The sequence below is a fragment of the Typopeltis vanoorti genome, chromosome 6, assembly GCF_054136105.1.
Source record: "Typopeltis vanoorti isolate ZY-2024b chromosome 6, IOZ_Tvanoo_1.0, whole genome shotgun sequence".
Classification (NCBI taxonomy): Eukaryota; Metazoa; Arthropoda; class Arachnida; order Uropygi; family Thelyphonidae; genus Typopeltis; species Typopeltis vanoorti.
In genome coordinates this window covers 20374861-20393663 of record NC_143554.1, presented here as the reverse complement: position 1 = coordinate 20393663, position 18803 = coordinate 20374861, and the positions used below count along the sequence as shown (strand labels likewise).

General features: G+C 36.0%; 1 protein-coding gene across 2 annotated transcripts in view; it reads left to right on the top strand.

The window, feature by feature from the left end:
• Positions 1–18803, top strand: part of Hsepi (D-glucuronyl C5-epimerase) — a 133596-nt gene that overhangs the window by 19544 nt on the left and 95249 nt on the right. The window contains exon 2 of one of the 2 annotated variants that reach the window (XM_090394087.1): positions 16864–16918. The exons of the other annotated variant lie outside the window; for it this stretch is intronic. The gene's annotated coding sequence lies outside the window, so the exon portion shown is untranslated. The remainder of the gene's footprint in view (positions 1–16863; positions 16919–18803) is intronic. 2 annotated transcript variants of the gene reach the window in all.

The following is an 18803-nucleotide window of genomic DNA, read 5'->3' as shown; positions in this document are numbered from 1 at the left end:
GTAATATGAAGTTTGTTACCTTCTGAGTAATAACTAAGTATTTTTAAGCATTAGTACTAATTTTATAAATTTTCACTATACATGATATGGCTTCTAAAAGAAAAAGTAAATTTAATGAAGACTTAAAAAAAAGGAATTCAGTTTTATTAATAAAATCTGACAGTGAACATGGAGTCATATCATATTTGTAGAATAGAATTTTCTTTGTCACAGTGGTCATCACTCAAATCAATCCCAGTTTTGTCCCAGTTTGTTTTTCCTAAAATCTAATCACCTTAGTCATGATACCAAAAGTGATCATCTACCATTATACTCTCATTTAGTGTAGTGTCTCAAGCATTGTACATTCAGATACACCCCATAGTCATATGTCAATCATTTGACCAATTGCAGCATCTCTGGAAGATGTTACCAGAATGGTAACATCTTCCAGATGTTAATGTTGCTGCCTGCTGCTCGTTTCCTCTAGGCCAGTGTTTCCCAACCTTTTTGATGTCTCAGACTCCCTGTAGCAAATGTTAATTCACTGCAGCCCCCAAAATCCAAAATGGAAATTTTTTATATTTTACATATCATAAAGATGAAGTAATAAATTACAATTTTACAACACTAAATGTGTCATTTATGACAATGCAATACTATTATAAATGGAGATATTCGGAAGAATATGAACATATCAATTAGGCCAGGTGTGAACAACAGGTGTGAGCATCATGATAAGATGAAGTTTAATGAAAATAAACTATCCCATGGACCTCCTTTGAATTACTCGGACCCTGAGGGTCCACTGGCCACAGTTTGGGAAACACTGCTCTAGGCTGTGATCTTTCTCTCTCTAGATTGCTGCCTAACCTGCTACCATTCACATGACATAACCAGAAACAAGATTCATCTGAAAAACAACTTTTTTCCTGTCTTTGTTGCAAACACTTCTATTCATTCCTTGTTTAAATTCAGTGGTCAGCCATTTCATTTTTTTTTTTTTTTTTTTTTTTTTTTTTTTGTCCCTGGGCTTGGACAAGAGGGGACAAATTGCATTTATTAGCATTGTTGAGGAATAAGTGCCCTCTGACTGCTGTCTGCCAAATATTATTATTTGACACCTCCATGGAGTCCAAAGACTCATCGAGGGAGGGCAACTGCTCTACAACTCTGTCTCAATCCACCAACTGACTGCAGCTATACCAACGCTAACCACCGCCACTAGTATTTCCACAGACAACACAAACAACCATGCCCACGGCGGGATATACTTCCACTCTTGGAACATCTTAACTACAGTACCCTGTGGTTAAGATCATGCCATTTTTGAAGTCGGTCAGCTTGCATCGTTTATCGTTTGTCCGAATAATTTCAAATGAACAATGCACCCCCCCCCCCCACACACACACCCAGTATCATGTATACTGAGTTTCATCATGGATGAGTGCAACCTGGTGGGGTCAAATGGCTGACTTTGAAGTAATGGGAATAGTCATAATCTTTTGACTTACACATATTCATGTTGAAGAAGAAAAAAAGTTCAGGATTACCATAATTTTTGAATTCAAAAAGTCTGACATATGATATTAAAAACAGCATTTTTATTTTATTTTAGTTTCCTGTGGGGTTTATTGGTTAATTCCATAAACAAGATGGTCATATTACACCAATTAAGGCATCAGTACATTATTAATGCCATATTGAGTTGGGATTTTTAGATATTTGTGTGTCCAACTTCACTGTTGTGTTTTGTGACCTTGCGGGTGTGTAGTTTGATATATATATATATATATATATATTCTTTGTTTTTGGTATGGCTTATTTTTTTTTGTTTCGAAATTTCCAACCTTAGTGCAAAGGAATAGTTTCATGCTATGGCACACAGTTGAATTCCACAAAGATGTTGCTTATAAAACTTGCACTTTGAATAGTGGGATTTTTTTCATGTTTTACTTCAAAGGTAATGTCTGGTAATGGGGCATTAAATTTACTTTAGGTCTTCAGAGCAGATTTCGTGCATGCTTGATTGGTCACTAGTGATGAACATCGCATTTTAAAGTTTCATGAGTGAGAACTGACATAAATTTTAAAATAAATATCCAGTATTTTTAATTATTTTGTTCCAAACTCATTGTTATCATAGGTGTAAAATTTTCATTTTATTGTGAGATTTACCATATTGCTTATTTGAATATTCAAAACAGCTTGAAAAAATGTTAGTGTTTGTTCCAGTGTTTCAGAATCAATTTAATCTTCAACCATTTTATGTCCTCTAATAATGCAATGGGGCTGGTCTTTTATGAATAGGATTACCATAAAAAATCATGCAGGGATTATAATCAGTATATGTTAAAAATTACGAAATTGGGATTTCAAAAAAAAAGTTTAAAAATAATAGTTTCAATTACTATAACCACATTTTGTATTCGAATAACATTTCGATTACAACATGTGGAATGGAATCCACTTCAGATTCGAATGTATATTAAATTCAGTGCCAAATTGGCAGGGTGGTATATTTTAATACCACCCTGCCAATTTTTCAACGTTTTTTAACGGACTGTAAACCGGTTTTTTTTTAAAAATCTTGCGCAAAGTAGTTATGAACAAAGTAGTTATGCACGCGAAGACTAGCCATATAACTAAGCACTTAAGATAGTTGAATTAGTTAGATAATTATAACTCTTGAAACTCTCTAAAATTGTAGAAATACAAAGTAATATAATTGCTCTTGAAACCAAGAATACTTTTACTGGTAAGGTTCTTCTAAATAACATAAAAGATGTTATATTCAGGCAATAATCAGGGAAGTGAAGGAGTAGCTATAGCATTTAACACTAAACATGAGAGTAATCCTCTTGTATGGCAGGCAGTATCAAGTTGTGATATTGAGTAGTTGGACAGACAGAATTCTACCAAGAAAGAAGTCGAGACATTTTTCGAGTCATTAGAGAAGGCAGCTGACACAAATGCAAAGCTGGTCCTTGAAAATCTAATTAATTGGAATTGAATTCCAGACATACAGCAAAGTTTGTGGAACATTTGAAGACGAGCAAAACCAATAATAATGGTAACTGCCTGCTGGATTTCTGTTTAGGACATGGACTAGTCATCACATACCATTGTTCCAACAGAAATAACGCACAAAAATTCACATGGCTAGAAGATGCAAGAAATAAGGAAATCCTCATTGACCGCTATTATTGATTATATCTTCAAGCTGGTTCAGGATACAAGAGTTACAGGGAATTTGAAATAGGATGTAATCATCAGTTTTGAGCTGGATAAAATCCAGCATCATATTGAAAAGAAAATATTACGAGAAGAGCTTGAAAATAGTCAAACTTTAACAGTTTTCAGAAGTGAACTGTAATTCAAAATATACAAATTTTATTCAACAGAGTGATGTGATTTGATTAAGTTGTCAGCAAGTATAGAAAACACAGAACTCCATGATGAGCTCAGAAAGTTAAAGCATTCACCGAAAACAAAGCATGCCGAAAGTTCCAAGCAAGTAAATATGCTATGAGAGAGTACATCATATGCTCTTAAAAGAATACAGGGAAAAGTGTGAGAAAGCAAAGAAAATGAATATTAGAGATGATAAACGTAACATGAACTAAAGATAGATATTCTAGATGTCTGGGGGTAATTACTTGGAAATGAACAAGTGACAAAACAGTGTTAGGATACATAAAGAATTCATATCAGAGATAGAAAAAGCCATCAAAAACCTGAAATGTGGAAAGGTAGAAGTAGAGGATATTTGATGAGAAATGCTCGGACATGGAGGTATAAAGTTTTACATTTGCTGCACTGCGTAATGTAGCAAAAGTCATGTTCAAAAGGTCAAATTTTAGGTGATTGGAATTGAGCTCACATAGTACCTATCTGTAAAAGGAAAATAAAACTGAATGTGAGAATTACAGGAATTTCTGTTGAGTGTTCCAAGTGAGATTTTCAAGCGTACCTGAGAAGACTGATGAAAATTATAGGAGAAGAACAAGCTTTATTCAGGCCAAATAGAGGTTGTTGGGATCACTTTAAAACAAATAGTTGAGAAATCTTGAATATAACAAGGATCTTTATTTAAGTTTGCAGATCTGGGAAAATGTCAAGAGAAAAGCTGTACAAAATGCTACAGTTATGTGGTCAAAATGAGACATTATATTGAGTAGAAATAGTATATATTTGAGTTGCGAAGGCTGCAGTTAGAATTTAATGAGATATAGGAAGATGGTTAGATGTTAAATCAGATGCGTACTATCGCCACTGTTATTCTATACATGAGTCACATTATGAAAGAAAGTGGCATTAGGTTTGATACTAAAATGGAGATATTCAACTCGGTATCTTTGCTGGATCTGAGAACTGGGTTAAAAAAAAAAAAAAGTTAGACTGGCGACAGTTATGAGAGTTCAAAATTAGTAAGATGAATAGATGTAATTAACGGCAAAATAATTAAAAATGAAGATATTACGAAAGAACTTGATATAGCATACAGCAATGCGAGTAGAGCTAATATTAGATGGTATGGTCACTTAAACAAAATGGGAGAGGAAATGTTAGCAAAACAAGGCTGTTGCTAGTATGTCAGGAAAAAGACCCAGAGGAAGATCAAGATCTAGGTGGATACAGGAAGAAGTATTTTGGGAGATCGAAATGTAAGATCTTAACGACACTGGAGTCCTGACAGATAGCAGGTTAATTTGGAAGAAAATTGTCGTCAGGAAGGTAGTAATTGCGTAAACCTTTTATGTAGTGCTATCATTCATCTGCTGTACCCTCCCCCCCCCCCTTCAGGCTACATATCAGGAATTTGATGATGATAATGATCTAAAACTACATGTATTTGACTATAATAATATTTGAATTGCAATAAGGTAATAACTACCAGTACATGTTATGCACATATATTTTGTTTACAAATTTGTATAGCTATTTACTACTAAGTAGAGTCTCGTCTGGGATTATACTATTTGCAATAAAGGAACCCGAATTTTTTAAAAAAAATCTAAAATTCAGAATGAGTTTCTTTCTATTTGGATGAGGAACACCAAACTCTGAAACATGATGTGAGAACTTAAAGAAGAAACTGTCTCCCGTTGAAAGAATGACCCCCCCCCCCAATCTGTATTTCAGATGCATATTCCTTTAATGCTTTATGCACTTCTCTTAAAAAGAAATACGGAAATTTCTTAAAAGTAACTCCGGTTTCAATTACTTATACTAAATGTTGTCATTTTCTTTATCTACTATATTCGGAGCCGATTCTAGATTATTTGTTATCCAAGATAGCTGTGAAATACAAATCTTGGGCCAACGCATTGTCACGTTGGCCCAAGAAACGTTATAAAGACTCAGCTTTTTTAAAATAAACTACAGAAAATTTCCTAACAAAAGCAGCAGAGAATAATTCAGTTTTAGAAATGAATTATTAATGGTAAAAGTTCAAAGTTGAATTTTGTATTCATCTGGAAATTATTAAAATGTTATTGCCTTCTGCTTAATGCATAAACTTGTATTCGAATCCTGTCAATGAATTTACGGGGCTATCGATTGCTAATTTATCGTGAACGGAGGAGGAGGCAGGATTTTCAACCTGGAACTGTCGTTTCTTCCCTTGAATCAGAAACATTCTGGTAAGCGATTATTTTATTTTTATTCTTCCAATTTACATGGCTGCTTCGGCGTCAATACGAAACCGTCTAATCCGCAACCTTTACTAAGACTAATCTTAAATGTGTTAAAGATGAATTAATATGAATTCATAGAACTTCATTTGCTCTTCGGAATACTTAGAGAATATCAGTGATTTTCATGGATTTTACGTTTCTTCAATAAGCAAATTGTTTGTTTAATTGGTAATTATGCAGTATTTCTTCCAGTAATATCGATACTTATAAACAATAATTGTATCGAAGCTCAGTGTAACCGATAAAGGACATTTCTGAGTTTAGGCTGTTAATGTCCGGCTCTGCACATTGACTTCTGTGAAGGACATGAAATGCCTGAAGCTCTCCGGGTAAAACCGGTTGGCAAATTGTTCGTCATAGTTAAGAGAGAAAAAAAAAAAAGAAAGAAAAAAAAATCACAACTTGAGTTTGCTTGCATTTTCTCACTCAAGCAAAATGTTCGCCTCATGTTAGCGAAGTAATACGAGTTTCTTTCTATTTTGAGCTGAAAGTGTCTTTTTAATATCGTTTATTGCTGTGACAAATATAGCCAGAAAGGACCCTTCTGCGTTGAGTCAATTCCATCATTAGTCTGAGAAGCAGTAGATGTTACATTCAAGGTAACATGCCCATTTTGGCCTTGGCTGCTACGGCCTTCAATTCTTGTCATCTCCATTTCTTCAAGGGGAATATTTGGTCGCTCCTTCGATGCAGATCAGGTGTCTCATGGGATTCTGCCTATTAGGTAAGTCAAATACCTGAGAAGGAATAGGCAGACTCCATTCCTTAGACGAAACATAGTAAAACAGAAAATATTCACGCCTACCAGTCGAATACTCTAATGACATTGGGAGGAAGCAGCGAGAATAAAAAAAAAAAGGACCCACTCAGTAAATAACTGATGTATATGACATTGAAATAGGCATCGTCCCAACAGATACCACGGATTCGCCGCATCGTCTCCTTACAATGAGCACTCGAGGAAACTCCCAGATTCTCTGACTCATAGACCCGCGAGGTGGCGTGTGTGGTGGTGGTGAGGAATACATATTGAGGTTTCTTTGGAAACCTGGGGAGATTAGCAAGCATTTACGCGGTTTATCGTCAGCTTTGTTTGAATTTTAGACTGATATCTTGTTCTCGGTGTTTTTTGCCTTATTGACAGACATCCCTTAGTCTTCATATCTTCGTTGCACTGTAACCTAAAAGTGTCGGTGAGTTTGAAAAGTACGGATTAAATATTCCCTTGTAATGCGAAGAGAACGTTTGAATTCTGGATAGCTCGAATTTTCTTGCGTGCATTTTAAGACTAAACGGAAATAACTCCAATTGTGCCAAGTTTACTGGGATAGAAGGGTGTTATCTAGCATGTATCACGGCTGTCTGCAAAGCTTGAAGATTGTTTTATTATATTAATTTATTTATTTTTACTATTCAAAGATTTGTCAAAATTTACAAATGACATGGATAGTAATAATTGCAAATAGGATACAGAGTGGTTGTAAATCGGAAGAGAACTATTCAGCAAACACCCAACTCCGAGGTTCCGTTAATGGTTAAAAGAAAAAAAGAACCGCTTTGCTCTGTGTCACCCAAGACTTTAGCCTACATTAGTATTACTTTTGAGTAAGTAGAAATAATACAATTCATATTGGGAATAAGGTTTTTTTTAAAAAGTTCTCTGAACATTGTAAGTGGAGGTTTCTGTGGTTTAGAAGTTCATATGGCATATTCCGGTAATTGGGCCACATTTTTTATATTTTTTTTTTATTAAGCTAAAAACACATTTGGAGGAAAATTGTAGATAGGAAGTTAGTAATGATGTAATTTTTTCATGTAGTACTGTCATATCCTGTACACCCCTTGAGGGTACATGGCAGGAATTTGATGATGATGATGATGATGATGATGAAAAACACAATAAAGAAATAAAATCCGACGTTTCGTAAGTCGTTTGACTTACATCTTCAGGGGTAAAAGGTAACTTAAAGTTTAAAACACAAAAAAGAGAAATTATTAAAAATAGTTCATACTATACAGTTGTAGCCGTCTGACTATTCATAAAATTAAAAATCAGAATGCGGATTCAAAGCAGTTCTAAGTTTAAAAAGCTAGATGATGCCACGTTCTGTTCACGTTCATAATGTCCGAGGTCTGACTGAGGTATATTTTTTATCAAAGCTGACTAAACTTGGTGTAGAATTAAGCCTTGATTTTTATTGCATTGTGTTGGAATTTTAAGCATATTTGCAGCTTCTTTAAATTTCCTTATGTAACAGTTTTTTTTTTCTATGTAAGACATGTTTGTTTTCTGCCAGAGTACATTGTGGCCGGTGGAAGTGGTATGGAAAGCTAGATCTGATTGGTGTTCTCTTCTGTTTTGCACATCCTTTTGTGTTCGTTCATGCGTATTTCCCCAGATCTTCCTGTCTGTCCTATTTTTAATAATTTCTCTTTTCTGTGTTTTAAACTTTAAGTTACCTTTTACCCCTGAAGATGTAAGTCAAACGACTTACGAAACTTGTCTGGTTTTATTTCTTTATTGTGTTTTTAGCTTAATTAAAAAAAAAATGTGGTCCAATTACCGGAATATGCCATATTCTCTGAACATATTATTTACTTTATATTTATTTATATTTTTTCATATTTATTTATAAATATAAAAACCCTGATTTATATATATATATTTATTTATTTATAAACGTTTTACAAATATTGTACGATAACTTTCATCATATCAAATTCCAATTTTTGAAGAAACTGAAAATATAACCACAACAGTAGTAATAAGCTAGAGCTTTAAAGAAATAATTCTGGACATGTTATCTGTTCATCACGCCTTTAAAAAAAATAATTCCCTTACTTGAGTGAATTAGTTTATATTTGCCAATATCATTATTATTATTGTACTCCATGGAGTCCGAAGACATCGTGGGAGACCCAAACTATTCACACAGTCTGTCATACCTCTCCTTGAACCCATTAACAGATAAAGCACTCTCAACTGACTCTGGCAATTCTTTCACAACTCTACAAGCAAAAATTATCCTCACACCCCTACTAACTACATCTTTATTCAACTTCCAGGGATGACCTCTTGTTCTGTCCCCTCCTGCCAAGTGCTGAAACATTTCCCTTGCATCATTCCTATAACTCTTTAAGCAACTTAAACGATTCTATTATACCTTCTTTTTCTCCTACCAACCAACTTCTGCAATCCACACACCCTCATAGGGGAACATTCCACAGACCACTCACCATCTTGATCACTGAATCTTCTCCACCGCTTCCACATCCCTAAGAAACCCAGGAGACCAGATTTCAGCACAGTAATCCAGGTGTGGACTTATCACGGCGTTATAAAGAGGAATAACTTCCTTATTATTATTATTACCACGGGCGACTCCAAGGAGTCCAGAGACTTATCGAGGGAGGCCTAAACATCATGTCCACACAACTATTCGACATTCTCACAGTATCTATCATGCCTTGCCTTTAACTCATTCACTGTCATAGCACCCACAACAGACGCTGGCAGCTTATTCCACTCATTTATCACTCTAAAAGTAAAGAACCCAGGTCTAACACCCTTACTAACCACACTCTTGCCCAGCTTCCATAGATGTCCCCTAGTCCTCCCACCATCAGTCCTGATCTCAAATTTATCTTCTGAATTAATCCTATAGAAACCCTTCAGCAATTTGAATGTCTCAATCATATCTCCCCTTTTCCACCTATCAACTAATTTCTGCAACCCACAAATCTTCAACCTGTTCTCATATGGTTCATTCCATAGACCTGCTATCATCTTGGTCACTCGCCTCTGGATCCTCTCAACATCCTCCCCATCAGGAAGAAACCTAGGTGACCAAATCTGGGCACAGTAGTCGAGATGAGGTCTTATCAAGGCTCGGTACAGAAGAACAATAACTTGCTTATCTCTGCTCGTCAAAGTATTCTTCAGCAACCAAGTGATTTGATGAGCTGATTTAGCTACTTTTGCAATGTACCCCCTAAACTTAATCTCCCTATCCATCAACACTCCCAAGTCCCTGGCCTCATCAATCTCCTGGAGTACAGTTCCACCAATGTGGAATATATACTGCTGCTAATCTTTTCACCCCAAAATGCATAACCTTACATTTTGTCACATTAAATTGACATCCATTCTCCTTAGCCCAGAACTCCAATCTATCCAAATCATCCTGCAAGATGTTAACATCTTCTGCATTCACTATTGCCCTACCCAACTTTGCATCATCAGCGAACAAATGAACTGTCCCTCTTAGATCCTTCCCTATATCGTTAATGAACAAATTAAACAGCAGTGGTCTAAGAACAGAACTCTGTGGCACACCACTAGTCATAGGCCGTCTTTTGGACTCTACTCCTGAATAAACTACTCTCTGATATCTCTCCATCAACCACCCACCCATCCTTCTCACCAACCCTTTATCCATTCCCATATTGCAGTTTACGGATTAGAATTCCATGTGGTATCCTGTGAAATGTCTTAGCCAGGTCCAGCATTATCACTGTAAACCCATTCATTACTCTTATCCAGTTCAGCCGTCACTATGTTATAAAACTTGAGCAAGTTACTGAGGCATGATCTACCCTTCACAAAGCCATGCTGCCCCCCCCCCCATACAGTATCTCATTTTCATCAATCCATTCCTGTATTTTTCCCTTGACTACTTTCTCCAAGATCTTGACAACGACTCCTGATATGCTGATCCGTTGGTAATTTGGAACGGTAGTCTTGGATCCTCCTTTATGCAGTGGAACTATTTTCCCCTCTTTCCATACCTTCTGGACTAAACGAGACCCGAGACTCAGATTAAACAACATGGTCAAGGGCACTGATAATTCTTTAGCCGCTTCACGTAAGACCCTTGCCGGTATACCATCCAATCCCACAGATGTATTCACATTAAGGTTCTGTAATAGATTATTCACCTTCACTTCATTCACCACAGTTCCCGTATAAACTAATGGTTCCTTCCTTCATTCTTTCATTGTCACCACCTGGATGATATACTCTTGCAAAGTGCTCACTCAGTTATTCCACTATATCGACTGATTCAGTGATCTTCTTGCCATCGGCATTCCTTAAAATCATTCTGCCGTGTACAGTTTTTCTTTTACTTGCAACATATTGAAATAACTGTTTGGGATTCTCTTTAGCTTGCATAGCTAGTTTCCTTTCATAATCCGCTTTTGCTTTTTTTTACCACACTCTTTATCCTTCTTGCCTGCGTTTTATACCGTTCGTGTGCCTGTAGGTCACCTTTCTCTTTAAATTCCCTCCACAGTTTCTTTTTTTAGCATCTCAAGCTTAATGGTGTTATTCATCCATTTAACCCCTACTTGTTTTACTATTCGGACCCTAGGTATACAATCACCCATAACCTCCTACAAATGCTCCTTGACCACTTCCCATGCTCTGTCGACATCCAGCCCTTGCAGTTGTACATGCCATGGCACTGAACCAAGCAATCTCCTAAGCTTGTCATACTTGCTATCACGGTAATTCCACATATACCCTGTCTTAATCGAAAATTCCACCCTTTAGCCACCTCCCAGGTCAAGACCTTATGATAGCTCTCACCAGTAGGTGGCAACATGGTCATATTCATTACAGTCAAATTCTCAGATGCTATTACCAGGTCAAGCACTCTCAAACCCCTAGTATTTTCTATTACATTCTGTCTCAGATAGTTATCCCTTAGTAACTGAATAAAATCCAGTTCTTTCCTCACATGTGTCCTCTCCTCCTTCAAGTCAATGTTACCATAGTTGAAATCCCCCCATAATAATTACTCTCCTTCCACTCATTTCATCAATTTGCTTTGCTTATGCATACTATCTCCACCATCTATTCCATCACCTTGTCTATAGCAGCACCCAACTGTATATTTTGTTATGCTAGTCTCAATCTCACACCAAATAGCCTCAAATGAGCTCCTTTCACTATCCTGCGATACAACTTCAATTCTCCTTGGCTGCAGTTCATCAGCTATCAGCAACACTCCTCCCCCCATTCTATTCTCAGTCCCTCCTAAACACGCTATAACCTACACATTCTATCCCGCTAACTATATCATTTTCGTCAGCCATGTTTCACTAATGCCAATAACCTGTGGCCAGGAAGAGCCCATCATGGCCAAAAATTCTTCCTTCTTGTTCCTAATACTCCTGGCATTAGTATACATGAGATGCAGAGGGCCCTTTGTCCCACCCCTATCTTGATGCGTTATTCTAACTATCCCATTCTGATTACGTGTCCTTAGTACATTATATACATTTTTACACTCAACTGTCTCACTGATGTCCGCATTACCCCCCCCCCCCTCCTTGGTAGGTCTAGTTTCCCTGGTTCTGCACATCCATTTTCACTTCATTCGGCAACACGTTTTCCAGTCTCCGCACACCAAATCCATTCAAATGCAGGCCATCCTTCTTGTACAAATCCTTTCGCCCATCAAACTTATTCCACACGTCCACGAATTCCACGCCACACCGTCTGCATAACCTGCGCATAAAGTCATTTGCGATTATGGCGTCCTCCTAAACTCCTCTCTGTCATACCGCGCAACAGACTCACCATTCTAACTCTGTCACTCTTTTCTTTCGCTACCTTTAACAAAACTTTCAAGTCCTCTCTCATAAAAAAATTATCTCCTTTCAGTTCATTCGTACCCGCCACAACTACCAATTCTTTCACCCTCTGTTTTTGCACTCTAATACTCTCACCATCTCTATTTGTTAATGTGTTCTTTAATAATCAAGTGATATTATGGCTACCTTAGCAATATGTTCTCTGTCTACCGCCTAAACCTCTAGCTTTATCCGTTTCCTGGAGTATAATGTCATCAATGTGATACACAGCTTGTAATCTGTTTATCCTGAAATGCATACCCATACTTTACATTTCTTCACATTAAACTGATATCCATTATCTTTAGCCCATACTGGCAGTTTATTTAAATCGTCCTGCAAGCTCTTCACATCGCTTGATTAACTATTACACTACCTAATTTCGCACCATCAGCAAATAACTGAATATTTCCTTTAAGATTATTTCCTATATCATTTATGTACAAATTAAACAGCAGTGGTCCAGTACCGAACCTTGCAGCATACTACTAGTCACCTGTTTTCTCCTCAATTCTGCCCCTCCATATACCACTTCTTGATGTCTGTCCAGCAGCCACCTTCTAATCTCCTTAGCCAGTGGCATATCCATCTCCGTTTGTTCTAATTTGCATAACAGAGTTCCATGTGGTATTCTGCCAAATGCCTTTGCAAAATCATTTTGTAGCCATTTCCGTTATCCAACTCAGCTGTCACTCTATTATAAAAAGTTAGTACATTATTAAGGCATGACCATCCCTTCACAAAGCCATGTTATCCCTCACAGTATCATATTTTTATCCACCCATTCTTTAATTCTCTTTTTGACCAATTTTTCCAGTACTTTTTACCACCACACCTGAGATACTGATTGGTCTATAATTTGCTACTGCAGTCTTAGAACTTCCCTTATGAAAGGGAATTATTTTGCCATCTTTCCACTCCCTAGGAACTCTACCATAACTGAGACTTGAAGAGCCTAGTCAGAGACATTGCCAGTTCCCTTGCACATTTTTGCAAAACCTGAGCTGATATCCTATCTAATCTCGGAGCTGTATTTACATTGGGATTCTGCAATATCGCAAGGACCTCCAATTCATCCACCTCTTTTCTCGCATTAGTGTTTGTCACATATGTTTAAGTAGTAATCTGACCAGAATGATATATATACACCCTTGCAAAGTGGTCACTCAGTAACTTAACTATTTTATCTGCTAACGTCACATCGTGACCATTAATAGCGTGATTAATAATTTATCCTAGAGAACTAGTAGTATGATGAATTCCACCTTAAAACCCACAGAACAAGTTTCTTTTCTTCCTCCTTCATCCCTGCTACTGCGATACTGTGGAACAGTCTTCCCCCTAACGTATTTCCCAAGGAATACAACATACAGGCTTTTAAATCAAATGTAAAAACAAGTTTCTCCTTTCCCAACCCACCACCCATATACGTTTCTAACGTACTATATGTTGACCAGCCAACCTCTCGTATATGGGCCCAACAATCTGCTAGTACGCAGATCAGTATTCGCACGCTTGCATACCACCAAACAAATATCGATGCGTTCTTCTTAATCTACATTATTGTTCAGATTTGTTTTTAGCCTTTGAATTTGCTTAATGCTAAACAACCGAGGATAATAAGAGCTTACATACGGTATGTGTGCGCGCACGCCTGATTGTTTAATGATATTCGCACCGACACAGAAAATACATACGCCCAAGTACGTTGCAGTTATCAGTTCCCGACTTAGTGAATTAATCAGAAAGGGCTAGAAAAAGGATTTATAAGAATTTTATTTAACCTGTTCATTATTCGTACGTTATCTAATATCGGTCTTCCGCAAGGCTCACGTGTACACTTTCCTCAGTCTCGCTTTTAACATGGATATGCTATATTTCTATTGTTTACTTGGATCCTAACTCCGCACCGTTCTTAAGTCTAAAGTGAAACGACGTTAACTTCTTATTGAGAAATTTATGAAGATAGAGAACAAGGCTGTTCGGTCGTCACAAGGAAGGTCGAAAGGCCAAATTAATCATAATTTTTTTTTTTTTCGCGTACTGTTTATACTGTATTTTATTACTTTGCATTAATAACTGCACATGAAATTCAATTAATTTGTGTGCGAATTCTGTACATGAAAGTAACAGAAATGGCCTTTAAAACATTTAATGCACTACTGCATACGTACTGTTAACTCCTAAGCGGTAAGTGAATGATAGGGGTTGAATCCGACTTACGCAGAATTTGCGGAACGTAACTGTTCTGTAAGTTGGGGACTGCCTGTATTTTTATGATGCAAAGTAACATTGAATGGAAAGAATTCCTTGGACTGGTCGCGATCACGCTGTGGGTGTCAAACTATTGTATGCATCATCATCGATCGTTACAGTCTGCTCACTTCATATAGCTTTCATTGCAATTTTTTATTATTATTAACAAAATACCCTCTCATTTTCAATATGGATAACTACCATTTGAAGAGATGCACATTTCACGTGATGTGAAGCCAGTACAAGTAAAATGATATCGAAAATCAATGAACATTCAAGAGAAATTAAGCGAAGTTAAGAATTCCAGATTACTTAGTCAAAGAGCAGCTATTCCTCGACATACGACGACCACCTCATTTATCCTATATTATTTTCCACTCCTGAAGTTCGGTCGCATAATAGAACGACTACCACTGCGGTTCGATCTGAACACTGGATCTGCGCGCAGATGCAAGGTAGCCATTCATTGTTGTTTGGTCTTCATCTGTAACCATGTAATAGCTTAGCGATTTCGTTACAAAACTTTTTTGATGATTTGTATTGTGGAAATTGCAGTAAGCGAATGATTGAGTTTTCTAGTGGTGTGTGTGTGTGTGGGGGGGAGTAAAAAAAATAAATTGAGGAATGAAAGTGAAAATCAGAGCACAGCATAACAATGGAAAAGCTGTTACTGCTATAGCACATGACCTTATCTTCATATAGTGATTTCCAGCTTACGTTTTGATGCATATTTGAAGTTTGGTTCCATCAGTACTGGTTGCAGTAATCTGCTTTTGTGTAGTATCTCTTTCATCAAATGAATCCATGAAATCATTGAAACAAACATCATTTGTAATAAAAACATACAAAAATACTCAAAGTAACCCAATAATTTTTTTCATAAAAAAAGAAAAATGATTATCTTCTATCCGAAATGACATTGAAATGCACATTTTCTATTAGTCCTTCCAATGAAAACCTTGTTTTAGCTACGCTTGAAGTTTCCAAACTGATAGCTGAAAATATGCTGATTTTCTGGCTGCCACAATGAAGTTTGGTAGTCTTGCAGCAGTCATATCGTCTACCTCCACTTTCACGTTAGTGAGCCATCAATAGCCTTGGGTATGGCCTGCAGGCATCAGGCTCGAGGAAACTGTCTAGAAGTAAACTAGCGTAGACAGGAGTCGATGTGTAACATCCGTAAACGCCTGACATAATTACCACTATTTTCCTTGTTTGAAGTGACCAGAAACCATATTTGGATTCCAGAGCAAAAATCCGGTTCATTTCTTCTGGCATGTCATATTGAGTGATGTTTTCAGAATTGCATCGTAGAGAAACGCAACATTTCCTCTCTTTGATAGCACATTGGACCGAACCTGATTGAAAAGCTATAAGAAGCTCCCAGTTCACATATGAAGAGCAGTGGTGTGGAATTTTCCACCGCTTAGATAGTCCATTACTGTATGTTCCATTCCCTCCCAATTTCAGTTTAAATAAAAACCATGATAAAGTCATGCCAAGAGAAAGAGATCACGTGCGAATAAAAGGCAAACCGTGCAAATTAACTTCACAAATATATGTGATGGTAGTTCCCAGAACCTGCGCTAGGGTCTTTGCCGCCAGCATGCAATTTCTATCTAAGCGCCCCTGTAACGATCCGGGCGTGTGTGGTTCTTTTACGATAATAAAAATTTAAATTATTTGAAATTTCTTAAATAAATTTTGACAGAACAGCCACACGTTGGTTCGCTAAATGTAACGAACCGGGGGTGTTGACTAGGCAAAATAATCGTTAAAAACCAGAATATTCGAAAAATTCTCAAAAGTTAAAGCAAATTTTGACAAAGCCAGTTGACTTTAATCGTTGAATATAATGATACAGGGATTATAGCCTTCTCACCGACCCGAATCGCTACCAAAATTAAAATGAATTTTAATTAAAGTTAAAATTTATTTGAACTAAAGTTTAAGAAATTCTTGCATTTTAGAAGTTACTAAATTCTTAGTAACTTGTAAAAAAAATTTAATAATTTTTATAAGTGGAAGTATCTTTTAGGAAAATAAAAGAAACTTAAGATAGATGAGAAAATAAGAGAAGAATTCAGAAATGAAATAATTAGACCATATTACAATAAATTACATTACATAAATATACTTCAAAAATTTTTTATTAAAATTTTAAGGTTTTTGATTTGATATTCACAAAATTAGAAATAATGGTCTTAACATCTAATTCCATATATCATTTTCATTAGTTATTAACGCCAAACTAACGAGCCTTTTTTGTGACATACTTGTTCTTAAATAGGTTTTAATCAATTTCAACGTGGAAAAGGAACGATCACCGCTCGCTACATTAACAGGTAAGGTTAATAGCATGCTTAAAGCAATTGAAAAGTTAGGGAAAGATAAATTATTGGACACAATAAAATTAAGAATATCGAAAGGGTTTTGAATATTTAAATTATCCTTCCGAAAAATATCCCGGAAAGCACATAACTCATCATATAGTTCTGTTGCATTTACGTCTTTATTGTTGCCACAATAAAGACGTAAATGTCACAATTCGTAAATCTTCGTTATTAATTTGTAGTAATCTATACAAGAAATTATCATAATATGTTTTTAGTTGTTCAAAACGTTCTATTAACGAACATATTGCAACATCTAGAAGTATATAAAACACATTCACTCTAAATTTATCTTCTGGCGATTGTGGCGTTTCGTCATGATGCTCGTAGTCAAATTGTCGTGTCTTCTTTCGTCATCGAACTTCCGTACCAGTTATAAATTCCTGTTCTCCATCCACCTCTTCACTCAGTTCTTTTGCCGTTTTTAGAACTTTAAAATTTGTATCTAATCGATACTCTTGTAAGAATATTTTTAAGTTTTCGATAGATTCTAAAGCAAGTGTAATTTTCATATTTTTGTCTTGAAGCATTTTACTCACAGGGTTTATTCTGTTAAGTAAATCATGCCAAGTTATAAGAGAGCAGATAAATTTGTACTCCTTTATTCTAGCACATAATGTTTGTGCTTCATGCCGAGTTTCTTTATTAAAATTTTCATTGTTTAAAATTTTAAAAAGTGCATCGTAAATTTTTAAATTTCTCCTAACTGATATCGTGGAGGGTGGATTGCATTAATTTTACATTCTCATTCGCGTTTCTGATGGCTGTTTCAGTGTTAATTTTTTTACGAACTTTAAAAGGATTGCCCAATTTGTAAAAGAATGAAAAGAAATTATATATTTCTTGAATAATTGCAAAGAAACTAATTGTATCTGCATTCACTTTGGCTGCATCGTTAATGATTAAATTTAGAGTATGAGCAGCACATGGCACATAAAAAGCTCGAGGATTTTTGTTCAAAAGCAAATTTTGGAGCCCATATTTTTTTCCCTTTCATATTTGCCCCATTGTCATACCCTTGACCTCGCATGTCTTCAATGGGAATGTTCCATTTTTCCAGTTGTTCCATTATTGTTGCACATAAACCACGTCATGTGGAATCTGATATATCTGCAAAACCTAAATAGCTTTCCCTGATCTTGACAATTCTATTGTCACAGGAAACAAAGCGAATAATAATGGTCATTTGTTCTGTTTTACTTGCATTAGGTGTGCAGTCTAAAATTATGGAATAATATTTAGATTTTCGAATTGATAATAAAAGTGTATCCTTGATTGCGTTACTTAAAGTTTCCAATATTTCATTTTGACTCTCATTACTCAAATAGTGTACTCTATTGTTTCGTTGCAGGGTCCTTTCAACATGATTTTCCATAACGGGATCAAACTTCGCAAACAGTTCGACTAATTTTAAAAAATTACCGTTATTCCTTTCATATAATTTATCAGATGATCCGCGAAAAGCAAAATTTTTGCTACCAAGGAATTTTATAATTTCAATCAAGCATTCTAAAACACTCGTCCAATGTTTCTTTTCCATTTCATACATGCTTTGAGTCTGGCAATCAATAGTAGTTTTGTTTTTTAAATTTTTATCAAGTTCTTTCCATTTTAAGAAATTTTTCACGTGAGTTAAACTAGTCTCATGTCTATGCAAAGTTGTACTTACATTTCTGCAATCGTTATAACCTTCTACAAGATTACTTGATTCAGTAGGTGCAAAAAGTTTGCAACAAAAGCAAAAAACAGAATTTAAAGTTTCGGAATAAATCAGCCATGTTCTTGGCACGAGCTCCCCATTTTCCATTTTTCTATTATAATATGTGTTGCCAAATTT